This window comes from Corvus cornix, chromosome 8, assembly GCF_000738735.6.
Source record: "Corvus cornix cornix isolate S_Up_H32 chromosome 8, ASM73873v5, whole genome shotgun sequence".
NCBI classification, from domain to species: Eukaryota; Metazoa; Chordata; class Aves; order Passeriformes; family Corvidae; genus Corvus; species Corvus cornix.
Genome location: NC_046338.1, coordinates 18,455,419 through 18,481,460, shown reverse-complemented (window position 1 = coordinate 18,481,460; position 26,042 = coordinate 18,455,419). Strand labels below are relative to the sequence as shown.

Genomic DNA, 26,042 nt, shown 5'->3' with positions numbered 1-26,042 from the left:
GTATACGATAAATTAATTGAGTATTTTATGTAGTAACTGGGTAGAAAAATACAGCTATATACCTATAATGTCAGGTTGCCTAAGAGCACTGAGCTTTTGTTAAACAAAGCTCAATTTGTTTTTAATATGTAATCACTGAGAAAAATCTGGATTTAAATCATCAGTAAAGCTTCATCTAGAATTTTAAAGGAGCTTTTAGACTGGTTTGTCCGCTATGAGGAGACAAGTATTTGAGGAGGAGGAAGTGGTGTAGCTGAGTGCTGCCACTGGTAGTCTTTTCATACGTGGTGAAACCAGAATGTGGAGTGCTACAGTAAGCATTCCTCTGGGTAAGTAGGGTACAGTAGTCTTGAGGAGTCTTAAAATTAAGCAAACACAATAATGAAGCCCCTGCCTCCTCAAATTATAAAGTAACTTTTAGGAGAAGTGTGGCAGAAATCCAAAGTCTCTCTCTCTCTTTTTTTTTTTTTTTTTTTTTATTGTGGTTTCTGTAGGCCTGTTCCTCCAGCCTGTCCAGGTCCCTCTGTAGTGTCACCACTCAGCAGGTGGTAGATTGCTTTTGAACACTGCATGTATGTTACCATGTGTTTTAGACCTGTGTCTAGTGTACATATGATGAGCCTGGTGTCAGACAAACTCAGCCATAGTGTTTCAAATGAAACCTTCTGAATCTAGTGTTGCAATTGCTTACTTATCAACTGAGTTGGTAAGCCACCATGGTGGGTTAAGGCGGTGAGCAATCAGCGAGGCTGGTGAGGTGTTAATATGTAAATGGATCCTACTCGTAGGTGGATATGGATATGGTCTGTCTTGTGAACACTGACTGAGTATGTGTGAAAGCTTTGCAAGTGAAAATTAAAGCTGAGTATTTTTGTATAGTCTTCTTGTTATTAAAGGAAAATTTAAACATATTTATTTGTACTTTGAAATGGGAAAGGAAAGAGAAAGTTTGCTTATCTGTTTGAATCAGTATAAAAGATACCGAAGTTCATTTAGAATTTTCTTTTGCATTCATATATTTGCATATGGTTTCGGATAATATGAACAAGGGAGTGAAGCTTCAACTGTGATTTCCAGTTTGCTAGAAACAGTTTCTGTTAATGATGATATTCACTGTTGTCTTGACAACTGTGCAAGCTGGGGTTAGTAATAATCAGGCTTCTTTTAATATGGTCTAGACTCTCAGATGTATTTGACAAATAGTTTCTATGACTGGGCAAAACCCAAGAAAATTGCAGTGTAAGAAGTTCCAAGGTTTCGCAAGTATTCATTAGTTTGCAGAGTAAAAGCTGGGATTTTAAACACGTAAACAAAACAAGTCTGCAGTGCAAACTAAAAAATACGTAGTAACCAACTTGTTTGGGCTTTGGCCTGAGCTGTGGCAAATATGGGTTCATATTTCGGTTCTGAGTCAGGCAACTTGGTTTTCCCATTTTAAAATGCGTCATAGAGCTCTAAAGTTAGAGAAACACAGACATGAAGTGTAAGGTAATAAGGGCAATGAAAATGTCATGTTAAATGTATTTTTGCTTTCCTGTATTGTTCTGGGAGATGGGACCAGTCTCAGGTAAACTGAAAGGGAAGGTGAATTAAGAGAAGTAAAGGCTTCTGGATTCCTGATCCAGGTCTCAAGAGATTGTCTGTTCAAAGAAATCCTTTGTGTTCTGGGAAGGTGGGAGTCTTTGAAGCAAATTCCGGTATTCCAAAGTTCTTTACTTCAGTAAAGCCTTCAAGACTGTCTTCCACAGCATTCTCCTGGGGAAGCTGGAAGCCCACGGCTTGGACAGGTGTACCCTTTGCTGGGTTAAGAACTGGCTGGACAGCTGAGCCCAGAAAGTGTTGGGGAATGCTGCTGCATCCAGTGGGCAGCGAGTCACCAGTGGTGTCCCCCAGGGATCAGTACTGGGCCCAGTCCTGTTTATTACCTTTATAGATGATCTGGTCAAGGGGATAAAGTGCACCCACAGTAAGTTTGCAAGAGACCCCAAGTTGGATGGGAACGTTGATCTGCTGGAGGACAGGAAGGCTCTGCAGAGGAATGTGGCCAGGCTGGATTGTTGAGCTGAGGTCAATGGTGTAAGGTTCTATAAGGTGAAGTGTCAGATCCTGTGCTTGGGTCACATCAACCCCTGCAGTGCTGCTGGACTGGGAAAGAGTGTCTGGAAAGCTGCCCAGTGGGAAGAAGCCTGGGGGTGCTGGTAAACAGCAGCTGAACATGAGCCAGTGGCATCCTGGCCTGTATCAGCAATATTGTGGCCAGCAGGACCAGGGCAGGAATTGTTCCCCTGTACTGGGCACTGGTGAGGCCACACCTCGAGTGCTGTGTCCAGTTCTGGGCCCATCACCTCGAGGAAGACATTGAGGGGCTGGGGCGAGTCCGGAAAAGGGCAGCGGAGCTGGGGAAGGGTCTGGAGAGTGAGTCCTGTGAGGAGCGGCTGAGGGAGCCGGGGTTTAGTCTGGAGGAGGCTCAGGGGAGAATTTACCATTCTCTACAACTGCCTGAAAGGAGGGCACAGCAAGATGGGGGTTGGCCTTTTCTCCCGGGCAAACAGTGACAGGACAAGAGGGCATTCCCTCAAGCTGTGCCAGGGAAGGTTCAGGTTGGTCATCAAGAAGAATTTTTTCCACTGAAAGTGTGGTCAAGCTTTGGAACAGGCTGCTCAGGAAGGTGGAGGAATCACAATCCCTGGAAATGTTTAAGGAACAACTGGATGTGGTACTTAGTGCTGTGGTTTAGTTGACAAGGTGGTGTTTGGTCAAAGGTTGGACTTGATGATCTCGGAGATGTTTTCCAAACTTAATGATTTTATGAAAGTAGCCACTAGCCTTGTGTTAGTGTGTTTGTTTGGGACTGAGAGAGTAAGTCCAAGTTTCTCTTCTACCTTCTGTATTTACATTTATCTCCAGTGCGATCACTTGAATGCTGCCTGGGGCATGCTTTTTGGGGAAAAGCAAGTGATTGCTTCTTCAATATTTAACAAAAATGTTGTGCTGCTTCCAAACTGCAACAACACTTTGCTTCTTGGGTGACCAGCTCATGTTCCTCTGATATATCTATCTCAGCACCAAGAAACAAACACCGCCTGCCACAGAGGACATATTAATTAGGTAAACCCCTGATTGGCTTATTGATTTAGACCCTTATTTTGACTGCATTAGGCTTAGAGATATTCCTTTAAAAAATTAACTACAAAGGTGTTTTCAGACCGAAAACAAAGAATCCCACAAAACTGTGGAGTTTAGGGAATGTTAAACTTGCTCCCCTTGGAATTTATTTTCTATATATGCATCTTCACAATTTTATAAATTTACCATATTATTAATAGCATATGGAGATGAGGAGATGCTGCAGACTGCGGGTGTTTCTAGTCACGTTTGGTGTTGCATAGAAATGCACACCGAATGTTAAAGCACTTGAGAACTTTTAGTAGTACTTCCATTGTAAAGACCCATGTGGCTAATATGAGTTCAATTTGGATTGCTATTTTGAAATCAGAACTTCACTATCATTCTTAGTTTACATTACAGATCAAACAGATTGCCAACATCACTTGCATTGACCAAGCGTTAGCCATATGCCTTCGCAGTGCAAGGCTGCCCTGGATAGGGATAGCAATGACTAAACAAGCTGCTTATGTGGTAGAAGCTGTTTAGTTGCATTAACAAGGTACTGTTAAGCTGTGTTCATGCAATTTTACCATGCTCTTTTTTGGCTAACTAACTTCTGAGTCACCCACTAGCCACCCTCTGAGAGCCTAACAGTGCCTGGGATGAATTGCTCAGATCTGGCCACGATGCAGTAATTTCTGTCTATAGACAGAAGCTGCAACACCAAGCATGTATAGGAATGCATGACATTAATGTAATTATTTTTGTGATAATTATTAGAACTTTTATTGTCTTTGTCATTTCTATGGAGAATTACAGAACTTCATATTTCATTTTGCAGTTAAAAAGAAAAAGAAGGTTCTGATACATGTCAAGACCATTGTTTCAAGTGTCAGGTATAACTCACTGAAAATTTTGTGAAACTAGTGATAATGCTTAACTTGTGCACTACAGAATGTAACTGCATTGCCTTATATATATTTTTCAAGTATAATCAAGAAAATGAGTAAGTGCCTTGTTTTGGGCTTGACTGTGAGATGGACTGTTCTGTTGAATATCAGCTTCATAATACCTTCCCCAGAAATTTTAAAACTGAAATAAATTTCCAAGTTTGTCAGCTGATTGCTGTACATACATTGTTCAAAATACTGTATATAATTTCTTATTTTTAATTTATGAGTTGTAATTTTCATTCTGGTCCAGTGATCGGCTTGTGTATTTAGATGTTACAGGGGAGGGGATCAAGATAATTAGATTGTTTTCCTTTAAATGTTCCTTTAGTCCCCTAGCAGGGATAAACTGACAAATAGAACTTTTACTGACCTAAAATAGTCAGTAGATGATATTCCTGAATGGCAAATGTGAAAGGCTATTGAATTTTTTTTGCTATTCCAATTGGCAATGTAGATTTGCAGTTACTTTACATGAGAGGATTGAATTATGCCTTGTAGTGTTTCTAACCCATACATGGATATAGAACAAAAGCATTGTGAGCAAAAAGCAAGCAATCTAGTAAACCAGCAAAATAAATAATATTCATAGATTTGGAAACTGCATTATAATTGCTACTTTTGATATACTAAAATGTGCTTTAGGCAACATCTTACATGAACATTTTTGATAAAATCTTGTATGTTTCTTATATGCTCTTTTGTATATATTACTGTGACTGAAATATGCTTCGGGTCTAGTCTGAGTGTGGTAAGTACATAGTTTCTGTATTTGTGTACAGAATTCCCAAGAAATACTTCAGAGGAGAGAGGAGAAAAAAACCTCCACTTTTTGTCACTTCAGCCAAGGAGAGCCTGGTTTTGGTTTTGAACCATTTAGTTTTATGATTTAAAGAAAAGAATTGGATAAGAGTCAAAATTTTGCTTTTTTACAAACTGCAGGAGATGATGTCTGATGTTGGTGGTGAAAGAGATTTTGAAAACCACTGTGGCAGATGGATTACCACAAAGACTCCAAAGGTGGTGTGCAGGGGGTGCAGCATCGTACCTTTCAGTGACTAACAGCCACTCGTGTGCAAACAGAGTAGAAAATTGCACTGCAGAATTTTGAGTTTACTCCATGAGTTCCCCCATTGTTACTTTTTAAAATGCAAAGTTTTAAAATATTTCTGAAATTTGTTCTTTGCTACCATTAGCATTCAGGAAAAAATACTCTGGATTGCCAGAGAGAATGTATACAATATGGATTACCAGCCTATACACTTCAAAAAAGGTTTTGGTTCGTGAAATATAAATAAAAGAAAAAAGTACAGATACGAGTGAAGAAAATTTGCTGATGGTTTTGCCATGAGCCATGGCTTTTTGTAGATTGATGCTTGATTTTATGTTTCAGGGCTTTGGATGGTTTAGGTAGAAGGAGTATTGTACCATTTTAAACCATAATGAAAGTCTAGGATGTACGCAGAAGCTGGGTGTCTTGCAGCTTTGGCAAAGAAGTCAGATGTTTTAGTTGAAGATGTTGAAGCTCATGCCGTTTTATTTAGAAGTCATTAGTTTAATCTGTAGCCAGCCTGTTGACACATTCCACATGTATTTAACGAAGTCCATTTCCTACTGTTTTGTCTACAGTCAGAAACCAGTCTGTCTTTACAAATGCTGTTTTACATATATCTGTATTTGTTTATTTTCAGACATTTACTGTACTTCTCAAAAGCCTGAAAAAGTGTAATCTTTTCTTCCTCCTTTGTGTTGTCCTTGGACTTTCTGTTGCCATGGGTGTCTTTGAGTACATTCTCTTTGGAGTTCAGGATACAAAGCAAAGCTAAGGGTTTGAGGAAGAAATACTATCTTCATTCAAAATTGCATTATTAGGTAGTAGTGTGTCCTTGCATTATATGTTCATTGTGGCCAGGTAATTATTATCTTTTCTGATTATGGTGGTGTGCTGATTTGGGTGGGATAGAAGTTAGCTTTCTTCACAGTAGCTGCTCTGGGGCTGTGTTTTGGATTTGTGCTGAAAACAGTGTTTATAACACAGGGATATTTCAGTTACTGCAGAGCAGCACTTGCACAGGGTCAAGGCCTTTTCTGTTCCTCAGCCTACCCCCTAGCAAGGAGGCTGGGGGTGCACATGGAGATGGGAGGGAACAAAGCCAGGACAGCTGACTCCAGATGATCCTAGGGATGGATATTCCCAGACCATAGGGAGGGGGAAGAAGAAGGGTCGGGTGGAAATTCAGAGTTAGGGTGTTTAGTCTCTTCCCAAGACGCTAGCCTGCCAGTGTGACATAGTGAATGAGTGCCTTGTTCTGCTTTGCTTGCATGTGCAGCTTTTGCTTTACCTACTAAACTGTCTTCGTCTCAACCCGTGAGGTTTGTCACTTTTACCCTTCTGATTCTCTTCCTTATTCCATCAGGAGGGTATGAATGAGTGGCTTGGTGAGGCTTAGTTGCTGGCTGGGGTTAAACCATGACATGTGTTTAGAACCCCTTGGTTATAATGACTATTATTAGATACTGATACTTTTTTTGCTGCCTCTCAAGAGTTCTAACTTTATATTATACTGGCTGTTGTGGTTTTTGGATGTAAGAGCAAATATCCATTTTCCTAGAAATGTGTTGTATGTTGGGGTGAGGGTGTTTCAGAGATTAAACTGTGGGTCCAGCTGTGCCCTAAGATATTTACCTTCCATCAAAATTAATCTGTTCTTCCCCTGTAGACCTTTGAATTTAAATTCTGTTTATTTACTTGAGGCTATTTGGGAGACCAAGAAAAGATTATCTAAATTTAATTTTCTAGTGGAATCAACCTGTTTATTGAAAGTAAGACTGTAAATTGTATTGGACTTTTTTCAGTAAGACAGTTGTTAAGATACACTGGAATCAGTACCATAAATTTAGCTAATTGGATACAAAATTTCACAGAAACAGTTTTCCATCCTTATTTCTTCAGAACAAAGATTCTTTACATAGGAATCTGTTTCATTGGAGCTTGCTGTTGAAAAGTTGATGGGCAGCCATTTAAGCCCTAGACCACTTTAGGTCTATCAGGACACCACCCACAGGCTTTCACTGCTAGTGCCTAAGGCAAAGCTACTAAATCTTAGCATCTCCAGGACTGAGGAATGTTAAGATCGATCCCAGGCACCAATTTGTACAAAGAAGCTGCTTACAGAGTGAGACAAACGTAAGAGGTGCAATGGAGAATAGAGGAACAAGCTATTCTCAAGTGGCATCTCCTGCCATCTTGAATGCCCAGCACTGCTTGCCTAGGGTGGGCTTTGTAAGGTGCAGAGTATTGGCAGTGACAAGGTTCTTTGTGGAGCAGGTGTTTGCAGATCAATTTATATGTATTTAGTGTAGTTAGGTTGTTCAGCATTTAGTTCTGGCTTGGTCCAATACCAAAAATCAAGGTGATTTGTGTTTTTTGTGGTTTGTTGGTTGTTTTGGTTTTTGTGGTTTTTTATGATGTTGTAGTTGTTGTGTGTTTGTTTGTTTTCCCCAGGAAGAAAAAAAAAAAGGTCTTTTCTGTAAAATAAACCCTGAACTGTTCTAAATATCATCACAGAATTGCACCCATTCAAATGAGTTTTAATAATTGATCTGTATATGGAACGGAATGTAATGGAAAGAATTATAATGTGATTTCTATCAGAATACTTACAAAAGACTTGATTTATTATCTGATACCATTACAATACTGTATGTATGACTGCTTTTTAAACTCCTATTTATTAATAGTATTTAATATTTCTACTGTTACCACATTAAAAAATTAGTGATTACTATTACTACATATAATATTTTTTAAATTTAATAAAGTTATTATGGCTGCTATCTTTGTAAAGACTATTACATTTATTACTACTATCAAATAGTAGTGTTTAGTGGTACTGATTAATGCTACAAATACTTTTCTTACTGCTATTTTGCCTACTGAAGATTTTTTCCACATTTGTGGTCATTAATTAGTATTAACCAAGCATTTGCTTTGTAATTGGTAACGTATCAAATGAAGAAAAATATTTTTAAATTGGCATCTGACAGTATTACCAAAAAGACAAGAAAACACACTTTGAAGAGCATTGTAAAATAGAAAAAAATATATTTATAAAATAATTTTTCTTTTTCTCCTACCTGATCTATCTTCCTATTTGAGCAAAAAGTGGCTTTCCTAGTGGCTCTTCCTGCTTATCTGTGTTTTTCTAATGAAGAGAAGATGCACTTGAGCACATGTAAAACAGTTTCTGTTCCCCGGGAGCTACAGTGACTTGCTTGGCTCATGCCTGGCTGTTACATGTTGGGCTGTGCCTCACAGTATCCACCCCTCAGTCTTCCTGTTGCAAATTTGCTTGCATGGCAACTGCTAGTATTGTTAACCCTCTTCTGTCTCCACGGGTATTCCCTTGTGCCTTCTCAGATTAAATATTTAATTGGGGTGGGAATTGTTCTTCTTGTAATTAAAGAGCTATACGGAGCTGTTTAAAAATACTTAAACAGGAATGGTTATATATTTGAAAGAGATTCTGGGTCCATTGAGTGTGTTTTACTGAAGAGAGCTGTGGCAGCATGGCTGAGAACCGCTGGCCACGTGGCTGCAGTAGCCTAAACAGAAGAAGATGTTTCTTGAGTCCATCTTGGAGCCTGCACTGAGATGCAGCTGCACAATTTGCAGCATCTAGCCTGACTGCTCTTTTTGAGTAGTTAGACAAGCATAAATGGCTCCTGTGTGGAGTCACACATTTAGTCATGGTGTAAAGGTGCCTCGCTGTCACCTCCCGGACGCCGGTAACAGCTGTGCAGGGGCTGCAGGGCAGTGTGTGCCCGGCGGGGGATGCGCTGCTCCTCCAAGTGCTTCTCGTGGCGCGCTGTCCCTAGCATGGCTGGCACAGGGAGCTGTGACGTGGAAGCTGCAGGGACACTCATGTCCCTGTCGGTTGCTCAAGCCTGCAGGACTAGGTTAGAAGTAAGCTGAAATAAGCACTTTTCAGGAAGAGTTATGTCAGGCTTAATGCCAGCTGTTTTGTTGTAGAGACCCTTTGCTTCTGGGCCACACTGCTCACAGACACAGTCATTTTAGGGTATCTTCTGCTATTAGAGATGTAGCCATTCTAGGCACAAATTCTTCTGTGGGCAGAATCATAGGGAAAGGCTGGTTAACATCTCAGAGGAGAGGGGAGAGACCCACTCTTCACCCAATTGCAGATGAAATCCCTGATATTCTTTTTATAGTACAGGAAGGCATTTATTTAAGCAGGGGCTATACAGAATGAATTTTTTTCCCTCTTTCTTGGTTGAAATAGATCTGTTTCCGTAAGTGTAGAACTAACTCCTGGTTTCTTTGATCAATTTTTATTCCTTTATTCTACTTGGGTACACTGGGTGAATGAAGACTTTAATTCAGAAAGGCCTGAGTAATCTTTTTGCTACTGGCATTGCTAAACATTCTTTCTCCTGCTAGTATAACAATGTCATAACATACGAAATTTATTTTGTTTTAAAACTAGAACTGCAAGCAGAGCCTTGAAATGCAACTTCTCTTAATATTTTCTATCATACTCATTTAATTCTTGATGTAAAACAAGAATTCATTGCTTTTATGATGGGACCACAAAGCCACAAGTTGATAATGGTAACTCAATGTTTGTAATACAAAGTGCTGTTCCTGTAGTGTGGTCCAATTACACAATAGTAAAGCAGGGATGTAACACAGCAATGCTGCTTTCCTATTTGTTTCAGTAAGTTTAGCACAGCGGGAAACGTGGCATTCTTCCAAGGTAATGCGTCAAGCTTACAGTTGGATGCGAGAGCAATGGAAATTATTCCAAGACTTCGCATGCCAGCTAATAACTCTCGCTGAATGTATGCGACAATTGTCTTGTGAAATGTATTTGATGTCTTTTCATTGCAAGGATTTTATATTTCAATTTTGAGATATTACGGTATTCTGGAGATATTTGAAAAAGTTTCTCTGTAGGTGCTACATTTACAGCACTGTAGTTTTAGTAATCAAACGCAATTTCTATCTGGTTAGAGATCATGTACACTCTTTTTCAAAAATCCTGCTGTATCTTGTGAAATCAGAAAGAAGTACTCCATTAATGAGATCAAATTATGTACATTGTTCCTCCAAAAATGTCCTGTTTTTTGAGGAAGAATATATCTAAAACAAAATCTTAACTGAAAATATATGTGTGATATCAACAGAATGTCTCCTTTCTTTTTGAAGCGTGGAAAGTAATAATATATCAGCCATTTGGCAGCTGGGAGAAGCCAAGGCATCTTTTTTGGTGGTCATTTTGCTGTAGAGACCTGGGGGTTGGATAAGAATCAGAATTTTTGCAGTTGGTCTCATTCTTGGCTAGTTTTCACATTGCTTTAAAGCCATTCCCCAAGTCAGTAGGCATCACTGTTGGACTGTTGCAGTCAACCCACTGCAACTGTCTTAAAGATACATTGATATTCTTTACAACTTCCCCCCCCCGCGTTTTTCAATCAGTATTCTTAGAAGAGTATCTGACACCTCTTGCTCACAGCCATTTTATCTGTGGTAGTAAGTTTGGGCTTACAATAAAGATAATAATTACTACTAGTGTTTAAAGCTTTCCAAAGGTCTTTAGTTACCTACATCCATATACCTTTCTTGAAGCATTTTTTAATGTCTTTGGCAGCATTGATCCAGCAAATGAAAGGCTGGTTGTCATTGGAAGTATTTGTTGTTCCAGAGGGTGTGTTTGTTCCAGCTGGTTGGAGTCATTTCCACACTGACATCTGAAGAGTGTATAAGAGAAAACAAAGAACAGAGGAGATACACAGAGGTTAGTAAGCCAACCATCAGCCTTGACCCATGCTCCTGCAGGCAGAAGTAGTGTCAGGTTTGGGAAAAAAGACTACTGAGCTTGCTGAGCATCAAGACTCTGCACAGGTCCAGCAAAGCCAACTGTAGACAGTTATTTATGGGACTGAAAATGGGGATCAATCACTACTCATACCCCGTAGTAACTCCTACTAGCATCAAGAGCACCAGCAAATTCTCCATGCAGTTAATATGGTGAGTTTGCTGACTACAAATGTGTGTTGTGTAAGTTGTCAGCATTTAAGGGTCCTTGTGCATGAGAACTGTTTCACAGTAGGGAGTGAAAGATGAGTGTGTTGAGTGGACGAGGGTACATGCTGATTTGGCAATGGATATGGGGTGAATTCCTGGGTCAATATTGATAATGATCAGAGTGCCTTTCTGATGAATAATTAAGTATGGGGTGGTCAAAATTTTCCTCTCAGTAGTGACATGATTTGGCATAGTATATGCCAATATTTAATGAAGAATACATATTTGGGATTGTCCAAGCTGGTTTTAGGCTCTTACAGCTGCTTTCAGAGCTTTGAAAGCTCTAGTTTGGATTGCAAAAAAAAAAGCCCAACCAAAAACCCTCTCACATTTGAACATCACCTGTTAGGGGTTTTGGGGACAGCAGTCACAAAAAGAGGATCAGTCAGAGATAAAGATCAAAACCACAGAGCGACAAAACATGCTTGTCCCTGGATATCCTGGATCAGAGTATCTGCTCAACACCTTGGTTTGCTTTGATGACTAGTGCTGACACTGAGATGGTGCTGCTTTTTCAGTAAAAAAACTCCAGCTGAACCACTGAGTCAGTATATGTGACATGCCGTGATTTTTTTTCACCTATTTCCTTGCACACAAACATACAGTGAGAGAAAAAGTCATTACAGTATGCATTTCTAATGCTACAAGCAGGCCTGAATTAGAAGTTAAAAAAAAAATACCCAAGTTCTATGAAAATAGCATCTTTTTTTAATCCAAAGCCTCATACATACTGCTGTACAAAGCAGAATGACTAGAAAGTTTAAACTTGGTGTTTTGTTTATTGTTATGAATCAGTCATCAATTCCCTCATTAAATTTCATAATTTACTGTTTTCCAGACCTTCAATTGTTGTGGCACTGAATTTTCACCAGTAAATTTGTAATTATCTCTATGCATTGTGTGGCAGTGTTGTCTTTTATATTTAGTGTGGAACTCCTTTTTTACAGTAGTATTGCAAAATAATTTTGAGTGTTCAGAGGTGAAAGGACTGTACCACTCAGATGAAGTGAGCATTATTCCTGAAAGAATAACCTACACTGTTGTTGCTGTCTTAAATATGTTGTAGTGCTGTATTTGCTTTTATATTTAAAATTACTGTTTGATGGTTAACATAGGAAATTACTACAGGAAGTGAAAGGGAACTTTCAGCTTTTTTATACTGCATGTTGGCTGCAGTTGGAACAATGGGTCAGTGGCACTAAATATAATCTGGCAGTTTGCTCATTTTATTTTACCTTTCTTCCAGTGGATGGGTAACAGTCAGTTAATACCTTTAACTCTTTTATTTATTTTTTTTATATTAAAAAGAAAAAGTAAAAAAAAAAGAAAGGCAGTGGGGAGGATTTTTTCTCATCATCGTCTCTGATTGCCAAGTTATTTGTATGTAGAGGAAAGAGTCTTTTGGTATAATCAATCTGCTGCTACCCATTTTACTGCCAAGCATTCCTTCTCTATGGTAGCGTAATGTTACCTAGGGAACAGCTTAAAGCTGACACATACAGTGGTGCCACAAATTAATTTCACAGTTATCAGGATATAGGGTGATAACAACAACATGAGCTACTGTGAAATTACCATTGTTCCTATTGAGTTACAGTGTAATTATTACTTTTGTGGCAACTATGCAAATAACTCATGTCACCACGGTAGGATGGGATGTGCTTTCCTCTCTCTGATTCAGTACTTTGTGCTTCAGAGACGTCTTTATGTGCTATAAACCAGAGCTCTGCTTTGAATTAAAAGCTAAGTATGGTTATATCTTCACAAAAAAAAGGTGAAAAAGAGGGAAGCAATACTTAGGAGACTGAAAACCAAAATCCCTTGCAGTCTGTCCATTATCACCTGGAATCAGGTCTGCAAATATGTGATAATTTAATAAAATAAAAATCAAACTGTTTTTCTTCCATTACTTCCAACATGAAAGTGCAAACCTTCCTACAAAAAGGGAGCTTTGAATTAGTTACTTTTATTATGGGACATTTTCAGGTTTCTTTGCTGCCATTTTGGTTTGGTAAAAGGGACAGGTGAAGAGATGTTTGATTACATTTATTCTTATTGACAGGTAGGAAGAAAAATTCTGGAGCAAGGTTAAGATACTGTTTCCAGTATATAAGATGGAACTTTGGTCTTGAAAATTGGACCCTGGTTATAACAGAACATCTGCTGAGGCTTAATAGTGGGGGAAGACGAGGCTGGATTGTGTGGTGAGGTTGGCACAGGTGCTCCTGTAGTGCTTGGTTAGAACCAAGAAGAAGCAAGTATGCTTTGGGGGCTGGAGGGCAGCTTACATGTTTTCAGAAAGGTAAGGTCTGTGAGGTGGTTTTGGTTTTATTTTTCTATTCATAGGCTGGGATCTTTGAAAGTTCTTACAGAGAGCTTGGATGTGCAACTTGCAGTTATGTACAGATAGATCACTATAAGAACCTTTCAAAATTTTTGTTCTAGGTTAAGTGTCTAATGACCAGATTTTCAAAATTGCTGAGAATTCAAGAGCTTTTAATGTTTAAATGCTAAAGAAAGAATATTTTTTGAGATGTGCCATTTAAAAAACATCACGGCTACTATTGCATGAAAAGAATGAGCAAATGAAACTTGAGTCCATAACCAAGTGAAAATCTGTATGTGTAAGATAGCTCACTATTAAAAGAATTGAGGGCAAGATAAATTTCCCTGGAGGACAAAATTCTGATGATGAGCAAGTTTTCTTTCTATTTTAGAGTTTAGTGAAACTTCATTGACAAATAATCCTAATGGAATGATATCCTCTGATTTTTTTTTCCCAATTTAAATTCTGAATTTATTTTTTATAGTATATAAAAAGATGAAATTGAAGAAGGCATTTTCTCATTTTAGTTATGACTTTTCAGATATTCTTTTGCAAAAGAATGTTTTTAAATTAAATTCAATTGTTTTAAATTGCAAGTAGCTTCCAAAAAGAATCTGTTTCCTCAGTTCTTGTTTCACTGCATGAGCAGAAATACAGAACAGCTTGATGAGCCCATTTCTGTGAAGGAATAAATACGAACAACAGTCTGAAGGAGCTGTGGCTGTGAGCATTTCTAAAATGTCTGTCTGTATTGTATCACCAAGATTTGCACTGTAGTAGTTGGGGTATTTTTCAGTAATTTGATGGTTGTAAGTCTGTCTCTAGAAAAGCAATGTTCAGTTTCTTCCTTGTTCTGAATTTTTTTCATTGGGTCAACAAAATCTGCTCAGGTTTTGCACTGATGGAATATAGCAGTACCATAAAACCTCTGCAGCTGATGATCTAGGGGGAAGTAATCACAAGATAAATAAACCTTATATTATGGCTCATTTATTATCCATGTGATGAATAATGGTGGAAAAGTATGTGGTAATTAATAGACTGGCTTAGTGGAAAGACTCCGGTTTATCATATGATTATTGCTCTTTTTAGTGGTTTGCTGACAGGTATATTTATTGCAGTATGAGGAGGTCACTAATTAATATGGATATTAGTAAGCTTTGTGAAAATACTCTGAAAAATCTGATTGTTTAAGACTTTTCTTTCTGTCCCCCCCTATGCATTGAAGAGCTACGTCAGTGTTTGATGCCACATTATTGCCCAGGTGGAGTAATCTTTAATCCATATAAGTTACATTTGAAAGAAACAGCTCTGGAAAATGTGGTGCAATCCTTGCATGCTTTGTTAGGAGTCAGCCTTGTGGAAGCAAACATGAAGGTTTAGAGCCACCAGAGGTGCTCATTGTCCCGGTTTTGGAAGGACTGTGGGATCAGAGTGGGTAGTTGTGGGACTATGGGGAACTTCTACTGGTGCCAGTAGTTACCCTGAAGCAGAAGTTCATCATAAAAATCAAATGTTGTGTTTCGTATTCCTGATGGCCCAGACACTGCTTAGGATAAGTGTTATGTGTTGGCAGGTTTTTTAATATAAGTAGACAAAATAAAGTTGTTGAGGGGGTTTTTTTGTTGTGGTATTTTTTTTTTAAGGAATATAGTTTTGAACTATATGATGGAATCTTGTTAAAATGTAACTACGGTCTACCACCAAAACTGCTTGCATAAAAATCTCTGGCAAGCCATAGAGCAAAGAGCAAGAATAATTTTCTTGCAGAATACGTGGTGTAAGTTATTTTATTGCTTTTGTTGTCATTTATTTATGGTTTCTTAGCTTTACTAGACAAATAATGATAATTCTGTGCTGCCTGTTGAGATACCTGTTGTTTTAAAACAGCAAGGAAGTTTAGATCTCTTCCCACCTTTTCAAATAAGGGGATGATCTCAGCTGGTTATTTTGATGGATTTCTTCTCCCTCACCTGTGATGACCAGTTTCAGCTATCCTGACAGGGAGAAAAGAGTGGGTCTTTTTTGGTGTTAGGCAGCTAATTTTGTCCCCTTTTGTTCCCTTCTTTAAATTTTGTCTCCGGGATACTTTTTAGTAGTTCCCTATGTGTCCTACTAGCACTTCACTATGGAAAAGAGACCAAGCAAAGTCCTGTACTGTAATCTTTCTTCCTTTGCTTATGGAATAGCTGTAGGAAAGGTTGTAGCTTTCCAGACTGATCTTAATTTTTCTTCTTCAGTCTCTGTGTGACTGATGAGTGGTCAAAGTTCTCAGCAGAAACGGCCTGAAAACTGAGGTCCAGCCCTGATTGCCTGGGAAGCTGATTAGGATGTGGTAGTTTACAAAGGGTCAGACCCTACATTATAACTGAATCACTCTCCTGCTGCATGGTCAGTTTAAACCTCCAAAGTGAGGTCTATAAGCAGAGTCCCGGGAAGGTCCTTTGACAGGTTCTCATGACCCCTCTCACATACAGGCAGCCTAATCTGAACTGGAAATATGAGCTACATTATGCACTGTAAGTACAGATGAATGGATATGGTATTGGAATGGTGGTGTGTAAAGGTTGAGTAAAATCCTTTTTTGGGAGTGTCACTGGAAAGGGCATGAGAGGACAAGACACCTGTTGTTTTTATTTTCTCACAACTGACATCACTTTTTGCTTCATGCTGTGACTTTATCCAGGAAAAAGAATGAACCATGTGAGAATGGGAGAAGTCCTTAGTTATGTTTCTCTTGATGGAAGGTGAACTTTTAATGTGAAATTTGCATGCCCCTTCCTGTTTGTCACAGGTGCTGGCGCTGAGAGACATGGCCATGTCCTTACTTGAAAAAGCTTTCCTTGGAAGTTCCACCTTCTGGAAAAGACCTAAAATGGCTTGACTGAAATTTACCAGATTGAAAACTGTGGTCTTCTTGTTTCAAAATAAAAACCCTACTATTTCTTTATGCAGGGCCACTGAAAATTAACAGTTATCATCTGTGCTCTGAAGAATATAAATAGTTCCTCCAGGGAAAAATACATAAATCAGTGCCAAATCTCACTAAATTAAAAAAACAAATAACCTATTTCATTTTGGCAGGGTTGATAATGTTCTGATCCTTGGCTTCAGGGCCGACATATTTTTCTAGATCTAGATAGAAAGATGTTCATGTCATTTCTGCCTCTACAGTAAATAAAAAGCTGGATCAGCTCTCCTATGTTGTCTGTAATGAGTTCCAACTGGAGTACTATCCCTCCATGCTTGGCAGCTTAAGCAGCTTTTCAGTGGAGAATTTTCTGTTTTTCAGAAAGCAAGATTTTTAACCTCTTCCTTGCTCAGAAAGGTACAGACATTGTAACATAAGAGATTACCTTAAAATTAAAAACTGCATCAAAGTTTTGAGATTTATGGACATTAGTATATTTTGTGTTTATCCATAAAAGTCCTTCACGTTCTGACATCTCTTATTTCTTGTTTGGAGAATCAACTTTCAGCTTTGTTCTTTGTTGTAAGATAGAGGTTCTGGCATCCTTTGCATCAAATAAAGCCTGGTACTATGAGTTGTCTCATACCAGCTACTTCCATATGACATACATTTCTTTATCTCTCTTTCTTTCCCCTCCCTGCAATTACTTTGCTCAGTAGTCTTTCTTAATGTTTTTTTTTCTCACTGTAACACTAAAGCCTGCGAGAAGTTAGTTCATGATGAAATGATTTGCCTGGTTAGTTCACCTCTGACCAAGGAAACAAGTTCAGTAGTAATGAAGTTTTAACTGAAGGCAGTATGTGGCATTGTATAGTCAAACAGTGCTAAATAGGTAAAACTGTATTAGAGCAGAAATGTGATCTATACCAGCTTCCCTAGGAAATTATATGTGGTTAAGGAGTTCCTTGGGGAAGAATGAACCCTTTTCATTGTCCTTCACCAAGATCTGTAACAAGCTTGCTTTATCTTCTTATTTTGCCCATTTTCAAAATCTCAGAGTGGATAAATTAGATCTGCCACATCAGTATGCTATTTTACAGCTATGAATTCCTTCCCTCAGCACACATGGAAGACTCAGCAAAGTCCTGAGCACTTTGGCCAACACTGAGAAAGCTCTCACTCTTGCATTTAATTTTAAATGAAGCCAAATTCTTATGCTTAAACTTGAACACGAGCTTCAGTGTGTGCACAGCATAGAGCAACAGTGCTTGTGTCTGTAAAGGTGATATCCCTACTTGTTGTATTTATGTTGGCTCATGGAAACAGATTCAAGCCCTGGGAATTCAGCTGTTGCTTCTTTTGAGATGATGCCCTGCCACATGGCCAGTCACCTGCCCTGAAGCAGCTCATTTGCTGGAAGTTCTCAATGGATCAATCCCGAGTTTCATCCAGAGACTACCTGCTAAGAACACTAATGCTCCTGTAACACCATGGATAGTCCTGATCTTGTGTGAGTACATTTCTGTGAGGAGTAGGATTAATAATTAATGCATGTTCCCTCTGTGTAAAATATGATAATCTCTGACAGATGGTGGTTTTTAACAAGAACACTGCAGCAATTTAGATCAGACTAAGCATGTTTTTCCTGTGCCTCAAAACTAAAAGATGCTTACTTGGAACTATGTAAAACCTGCATGGTTTTCTTGTACTGTGTTGCTAGTTTTGGATCATGGATACACTGGATTTTTGAGAAGTTGTAATAATAGTGGTGGTAAATATGTCTAAATATTCAGACATAAAAATGTCTGAATACTTCCTGTCAGTTGTGCCTATCTGTAGGTGAACAGCTGAGGGAAAAAACAATTTGCTACCAACTTATTAAAAAAAAGGTCTTTCAAAATATTTTTTATCAGTTTTACTGTTAAGGGTAATATAAACATACAAAAGTTGGGGGTTTTATTCCTTAAGTGCCTTTTATAGTGCTGTTGAGGAAACAAGATATTTAATGAGTTCTTAATCTTTTTTTACTATGAAATGCTCCCCAGAGATTTAGAGGTCAAACTGGGCACCCATCAGTACAGTCAAGCTGTGCTGGTCTCCAAGGGAAGATCTTCTGTCTCTTTCTGAAAGCTGCAGAGATATTACTGAATGATAGAATGGTTGATATGCTGTCAGGAGCTCATCCAATATCAGAACCAGGCTGATGTTCTAGAAGGACTGCCTGATATGCTATAAACATGTTGTATGTTTAGATTTTCTCATTGTCTGTTAAGAGCTGTTATAAAAAAGCATGCACCATTGCATACTTCAGATGGATGGGTGTCATTGCTTAAACAAAGGCTTTGAAGCACAAATGTATGTGCAACTAGCTATAATCTTCCTTTTGTAAAATAGTCAGCTATTTCTCAGAATGAGTAATGTACCATATATAGCACCAAAACAGTGTCTTCAGTACTTTGTATCATGCTAAGCAGAAGTAGATATGTTTATTGAATACAGCATCTAGTTTGCATCCTTGGAAGTATCCATTTGGACTTTCTTTCTCTGGAAATGGGATTTTTGAAATGTTGCACATCTGTTCAACAGAATATATCTATTTTTCAAGTTTATTGAACAGCATATAGTATTTTTCAAAGAAATGGACTGATTATTTAATCAGTTTTTATGTTGAGAAGGCTGAGAACATGTGCAAATAACTTTTTGATTACCAGGTCAGATAAAGTACCTGGTAGTTATGAGACACTGTAGAGGAATTACTGAAGTCACTTAGGAGTTGCTGCTTTACCTCCTAAAGCCCGAGAGCACCTAAAGGCTGCTGGAGTACTTAGGTTGCACTTCCATAAAAGAGCTGCTCAACACTGAACTCTGCAGTAGGTTTCCAAATAGGCTCTCCCTGTTCCACGTTGATTCAGTCCCTACAGGTAAACCAAGCCAGATGTACAGAGGGAGCTTAGAAAATCTCTGATACTGAAAGCCAATAGATTAGAGGTTTACCAAGTATTTCACGTGTTAAATGTGTGAGTTCAAATCCCTGCTCTTCTTGATTTTTGAGTAAATGCCTGAATTTAGTACTTTCACGGCTTAGGGCTCAAACATAGTTTGTCTGATAGTGGTTGCTATGAAACTGTTTTGGGTTTTTTCCTATTTTTGGATGGAAAAGCAGAGCTTAAATTTATTCCCTTATGAACAAATGCATAGTGGTAACCTTTGGAATAGGAAAGGTATGGCTCTGGTTTGTCTCTGACCATGTCAGATATTTAGCAACTAAACTATTTGCAGCTAGCATCTTGGCTGGTTTTTGAGAATCTCTTACATATACCCCTGCCTACTCTGTCCATTCATTTAGTGTGTGTTAGGAGCCTGAATATCCAAGTTGAGTTGAAGAAGTCAGCTTTAGTTAACTTTGGGTCTTCAAAGCCCAAATCTTGCCTTTGAAGATGAAACAGCAGTCAAAAATATTGCTTTAGTACTTGCATTTTGAATTCATGGAAAAGGAGTAGCATGTGCCTGAATGACACAAAAGATCAAGCAGTCAAAACAAAACCTAATTCTCTGAATGAGAGGGTATACTGCTGAATCTAAGGCTTAGGATATTTTAAAATCCCTCTAAAGTTTTGGAACTGTGAGAAGAGCCAATCTTATTTCTGTATCTTCAAGCCTGACCCTGTAATTAAAATCACTTGGGTGATTTGAGGAAACATAATTCTGATTTGTGTAGCAATGCAAGTAGGTATATTGCAATTCTCAAGATAACTGTTACCGTTCCAGTCCTGTTTGTGTTGAGGTGAATTAGAAACAGCTCAAGGGGACATCTTTTAGAAGGCTGGGTTCAGTTTAGACTTCAAGGCCCCTTAAACTGTATCCACAGGTATTTTTTGTGTACCCATTCACATCTCTCCGTTTTGTATACAAAAGCCTCTGTTTTTCACAGGTGTAAGCAAATGGGAGAGGATAACCACAGAGAGTCTAAGAGCAGTGTTAGAAATTGCATGTTTTTCAGGAATCCCCAAGAATCTCCCTGCCTTGGGCATATTTGAGCTCTTGCTCGTCTTGATTGAATAATTTGTTTCAAAAATCTTCAAATGAGAGTGGATCAATAACTGGGTGTCTGCCTGGGTAACTTACTTTATCTCCCTTGAAGTAAAATGAGATGTAGTTTTGTATTCTCTGGATTTTGAATACACACATCTTCTAACACCTTGTTTTATATTACCATGGCAGTATTAGCATTAAGTCATCAAAATAATTCCTCTGGATACATTACTTGGCCCTGGATCATGGGAGAGAGATTTTATGATAGGAGGCATCCCAATGTCATCTCTGTTTTAGACTTCCGTGAAGATTTGAAGCAGTGTAAGGAATGTCTGGGAGATGTGTATGCTGCTTCCCACGCTGGTATCACTGGAATGAAGGCCTAACGATTGCTTTAGGTCTATGTGTTATTAGTTTATAGAAGGTGTGGTGTATGGATTTTTTTAGTAAGTGATCTTCTCACTGGATCTACTGGACAGAGACTGGAAGTGGAGTCTGCAATGAAAAGTGAGAACTGTAGCAGACAAATCCAGAAATACTCCACATTGCAGAGCCATTAGTGAAAGGGAAATAGTACGGTAAAGCATTGTTCAAAAAGGGAGAGGTATATCTGTCCCTTCCACATGAGGGGAATGTGATAATGAACAAATAATGGTGGTAGTCTGTAAATTCACTAATCTGTAAAATCTACTGTCTCTCTTTAGTTTTGTATATTACCCCATTGAGACTGACTATTACAGATTGAGAATGGTCAGCTTTACCTTTTTGTGTTTACAGACTGAGATAAAGAAAAGCTGATTTTCTTTGCAGAGTAAGTTTCATAAGTGTTTTACATCTGAAAGACTACTCTCACCTTCTAGAAAATCTTAAAAATCCTAATGTCTACAGATTTTTGTGGAACAGTTGTCTGAAATCTGGTTTCTTTTTCCTGTAGAAGTAGATTGACTTGTAAGAACATAAAAAAATTTGAAGTTCCGAGTTATGTTAGTACATGGCATTAGTACTACAGTTTTTAGTATTCAAGTTAGTTATTGTAAGAGAGTGGAAGTGCTCAGAGAGTATTTTCTGTAGCGTTAGGAAGAGGCTAACAGCAGTTTATTGCAAGAACAAGGAAGATTGTTCTTGCTGCACTGGTTTGCAGCAAGATTATTAAATGTTATGAGACATACGAGGCTGTACTGTTATTGCAGTGGATCTGGGAGATGTATTGAAGTTACCAGCCTTGCACTCTGTTTATTTTGTAGCATTCTGGTATTGTGAAGTTGACGGAAACATAAGTAGTACTTCACTTTTTGTTACTCCAGATATTCCTGGGCACATTGCTGATGAAAATACCTCTTTCATGAACCTGTACTGGGATGCTAGGGCTTTGGAAAGGATTTGAGTAAATAGCAAATGAAAACCTAGGAGTGATGATACTGCTTTGTACCTTTTCTGCCACTGCAGTGTAGTTTGTCGACATTAGTGTTTATTTCCATGCAGACAAATTGAATGGGAATTTAACCTGGAAAAATGATCATTATTAGTATACCATTGTAAAAGAAATACCAATGAATACATGTCTAATATTTTAAGCTTTTGCTTGTTATTTTTTGTGATTGTGGCGTGGTACGGCCTTCACGTTGGGAGAGCTGCAGTGCTTTCTTTCTACTGATCCTGCTGTATTTATAGCTCTATAGCTCACTTTGGGGAAATTTGCAATGCTCGTCTTGCAACTGGGATGTGCTTTCAAACAGAAATATAATGTTAGTCCTTTGTTCCAAGATTGGACTGGTGAAGGATGAACAGTTTTCTGTAGCGTCCAGTATATCTTCACTGGGTTCTTGTACTAATATTTTCTCGTTTGTGCCTACCTTTTTGCTTACAGTTAGTAGACCTGCTGAAAAGAGAAGTCATGAAAATAAGTTCATGTAATAAATATTTTTCAGTTTTTTGGTTGTGGTTTTAAACAGAAGTCCTGTTAAAATTTATGTGTTTGAATCAAAGATATTGCGCTGTTAGACAGAAGTTACAATGTCACCATGAACGGTATGATTTTGTTAGTGGTGTTATCTGCCACATGAAACAATTGCCAAATCAAGGTCTATACCCATGTGACAAAATTAAAAGCTTTAAGTACATCTCCCCAATGAATTCTGGTATTTTTATCATATGGCAAGTCTGTTCTCAGTACAGATTTCCTAGTGTTCTTATAGACTGTATTTAGGCAGAGGGAGTGTGGGTTTGTACAATGCTGCTGTCTGGTGCAAGTCAGAATATGCCTCCTCCTGAGTTGACATCTGCTGCAGTAATGTCAAGAAGACTCCATGTTACCTTCCCTGTGGCTTTTCCAGGTGCTACAATGCCTGAAGGAGGTAAAACTTTTACAGATGTTAGCATCTGCACCAGAGTAGGACTCCGTTGATTAAAACTTGAATAGTCTAACCACTTTAGCAGTAATTAACCCAAAGTACTTGTGCACGATGCAAATGACATTTCATGTTACCGATAGCTTCTTTCCTCCTCCTCCTCCTCCCTCTGTTTTAAAATAAATAATCTGTTTCCTCTACTGGTAGGAACCCTTGACTTGGGTTTTTTTTTATATAGTCAAACTACTGAATGCAGTCATACTTTGAAAAATAAAAATATTAGGGTTAAACTCTTATACACTAGAATTAGGTATACCTTTGGGGACTGTGGCATTCACTTTACAATCCAGATACATATCACTTAATACTACATAGAGTAAACGAACCTGTAGGCTGTAACTTGCCTTCTGGATGGACATTACAGTTGATGCATGGTCTGCTTCACTCCTCTGTGAGCAATAAGCACGGTCCTCATTTTAGAAAATCTGGAAAGCATCTCTTTACTCAGTGTTGTGTATTTTCTGTATTCCAGGACAAAATTTCATACACTTCTTTGTGTAGCAGAGACTGAAGCACCAAAATTTGTTTCTGGAAAACCAAAGAAAAAGGATAAACCTGATGTGTAACTGACCTAGAAATGCAAGTCTAGCTATGGTAGGGTAGGATGCAGGTGAGGTTTGTGAGGACTGGCTGTGTGAGAACTGCATGCTGGCAATTCCTTCCCCATCTAAGAGGTACTAAGGATATGAAAGGTATGTACAATTGGAGGTAAATCGCTCTTCAGTTTTCAAACTCTTCCTGGCAGCATTTTGTGGTAGACGTATTTCCAGGCAAGCCTAGTTTTAGGTTTTAAGAGAACCACTTTTGGGATGAACTTTTCTTAGTCGCTTCATGTATTTTTGGTACTGAGGGTTACAGAGTCCTACTCTGTCTGTGTCTTCTGTTAATTGGCAACAGCTTTCATTTCATACTTCTAACTGTGACTTACACCTGGCAATATCCTGGTTTTTATATTTCCTTGTTTTTTGTTCTTGATAGCAGTTCTTGATAAATGCTTAGTGGTGAAATCTGTGCATTAACTACTCATTTGTGGAAGCGGGGAATAACTGCATCGGTCTCCTGCAAGCTCGTTAGAAACTCATGCAGGATGTGCCTGCATGCCACTTACCAATATAAGTATTTGCCTGGTTTTGGACAGCATTTCAGATGTGCATGTACCTATTTTAGAGAGATTTATAAGCACCAGTGATTTTTAATTAGCTGGCAGGGTGATGCTGCTCTTCTGAATGTAGCAGTACAGCACTGCTGTCATGCTGGGCAGTCAAGGTAAGGGACCATCATTCAAGTGAAAAGCTGCTCATGTAATTCCTGGGTCTGCCATGGCTTGGATTTGGTGACCTTCAGAGCATCCTATAAACATCCTGTGCATCACCAGACTTTTTCTGGAGCGGGGGAAAGCTGGCAAGAGCTTTCTGTTGTGTTCATTCTTATAATTTTTTTTTTTTTTCACTAGGATTGATATGTTAAAAGGTGATAAAAAAATATAAAGAGAAGGTAGGGTTACATTATGTATTGTAGATCAAAAGAATGTGCAGGTTTGTGGGGTTTTTTTTTTCAACCAGGATATGAGTCAAAGTTTTAGTTTATAATGTAACTGCTGATGTTAGGAACAGTTCAAAAACTGCAGAAAATTTAGCTTCTTGCATTTCTTCTGGACTACATATAATGTCTTGTAATTTGAGGCTGCCCTACTGTAGAAGACTCACACTACTCCTCATAAGGACATTCTTGGAGAGTTTACCCTCTCTTAGTGCAAAGCTTCATTAAAACACAGACTTTGCAGCTCACTTGGTACTGCAGGTTTAAAAAACTCCTTGTCACCTAGCTTGGCTGCCTGTAGGCTGGTAGTACTTTGGAAATTGTAGCACTAAAAGGCACCTTTCAAGAAGGGACTGATAGTCACAGACAGGAGGGCTTCTTCTCTGGAGTACAGTTGCATTTTGGCAGTGTGGCTCTGTCAGGAAGATTTGTTTAACATGCTGGCTAAAAATAGGGGAACTCTAAGGTCTAATATCCCTGAGCCTCTCTATACTACAGACGGTTTAATTTAGAGATTGCTGAAGTATTTGAAATAATTTAAAAGTCTGATTAGGTGGAAGGGTCTTGTTTTCTTCTAACAAGTTCCCTTTTTGGAGAGAACTTGTTTTCTTCTAACAAGTTCCTTTTTTTGGAGTCATTCAATGAAAGTATTAGATACCATAGTCAAACTTCAGTTTCACTAGGTGTGCATCAGACAGATGGATGCTTTATGTGACAGTTGAGAGTGGAGGTTTCCTTCAGAATAGTTTCTTTTCAAAGTTGTTTATTTACAGGCTGCAGCATTGGGATAGCATTAATGCTTTTGTTAGGTAATGATTTGTGCCAGGCCCAGTGCAAATAAAACATTTGATTTGTGCATTCTATTTTTAACACATGTCCACATGCTTGCTCTCTTCAGACATACTGTATTTTATCAACACGAGGGGTACTTATTTCTTTTATTACCTTGTGTAGTGACTACCAAGAGACAGCAGTGTAGTAAGAAAGTTACCTAACATTAAATTCAGACAAGAAGTGAGAGTCTACCATTCAGAATATGACTTCAAAGTGTTTCATACAGCTGGAAAATATTTCATTTGTGTTACTCTCTAGAAAAAACTGAATATTGTGAATATTGTGAATTTTGAATATTGTTTGGATTCCTATTTAACTGAAGATCACAGCTTCATTTTAATACTGTTTCTGATACATTTGGTGACATACTTGAGCAGGTTAAATAATTTTATTCCATGTGGTAATCTTAGTGTACAGATCCCTGTTTTGTTCAGTGTATTTTGAATATAGTCTTTAGGGTTAATTAATATTCAGGGTCCCTGTTTTGTTCAGTGTATTTTGAATATAGTCTTTAGGGTTAATTAATCTTCAGGTTTTTTTTGGTTTTTTTTTTTTTTTTGGGTTTTTTTTTTTTTTTTGGGTTTTTTTTGGTTTTTTTTTTTTTCCTTTAAAAACAATCCCAAAACACCCAGCACCAGAACTTAGATGTAAAATAAAACGGCTATTTAATGTTATGATCGAGTATATACACATGCTAAATTACACCTTATTTTCTTCATGAAACTAATGCAGAACCTACTAGATACTCCCTGTATGATTGCTATTGCAGGTTGATCAGAGAATCATTAAGGGAGAGACACTTTAAAAAGTCCTCTGTAGAATTTCT

The 26,042-nt window shown here is 38.3% G+C and overlaps 1 protein-coding gene across 6 annotated transcripts in view; it reads left to right on the top strand.

Moving 5' to 3' along the window:
• Nucleotides 1-26,042, top strand: part of DPYD (dihydropyrimidine dehydrogenase) — a 354,140-nt gene that overhangs the window by 52,219 nt on the left and 275,879 nt on the right. The window lies entirely within an intron of this gene.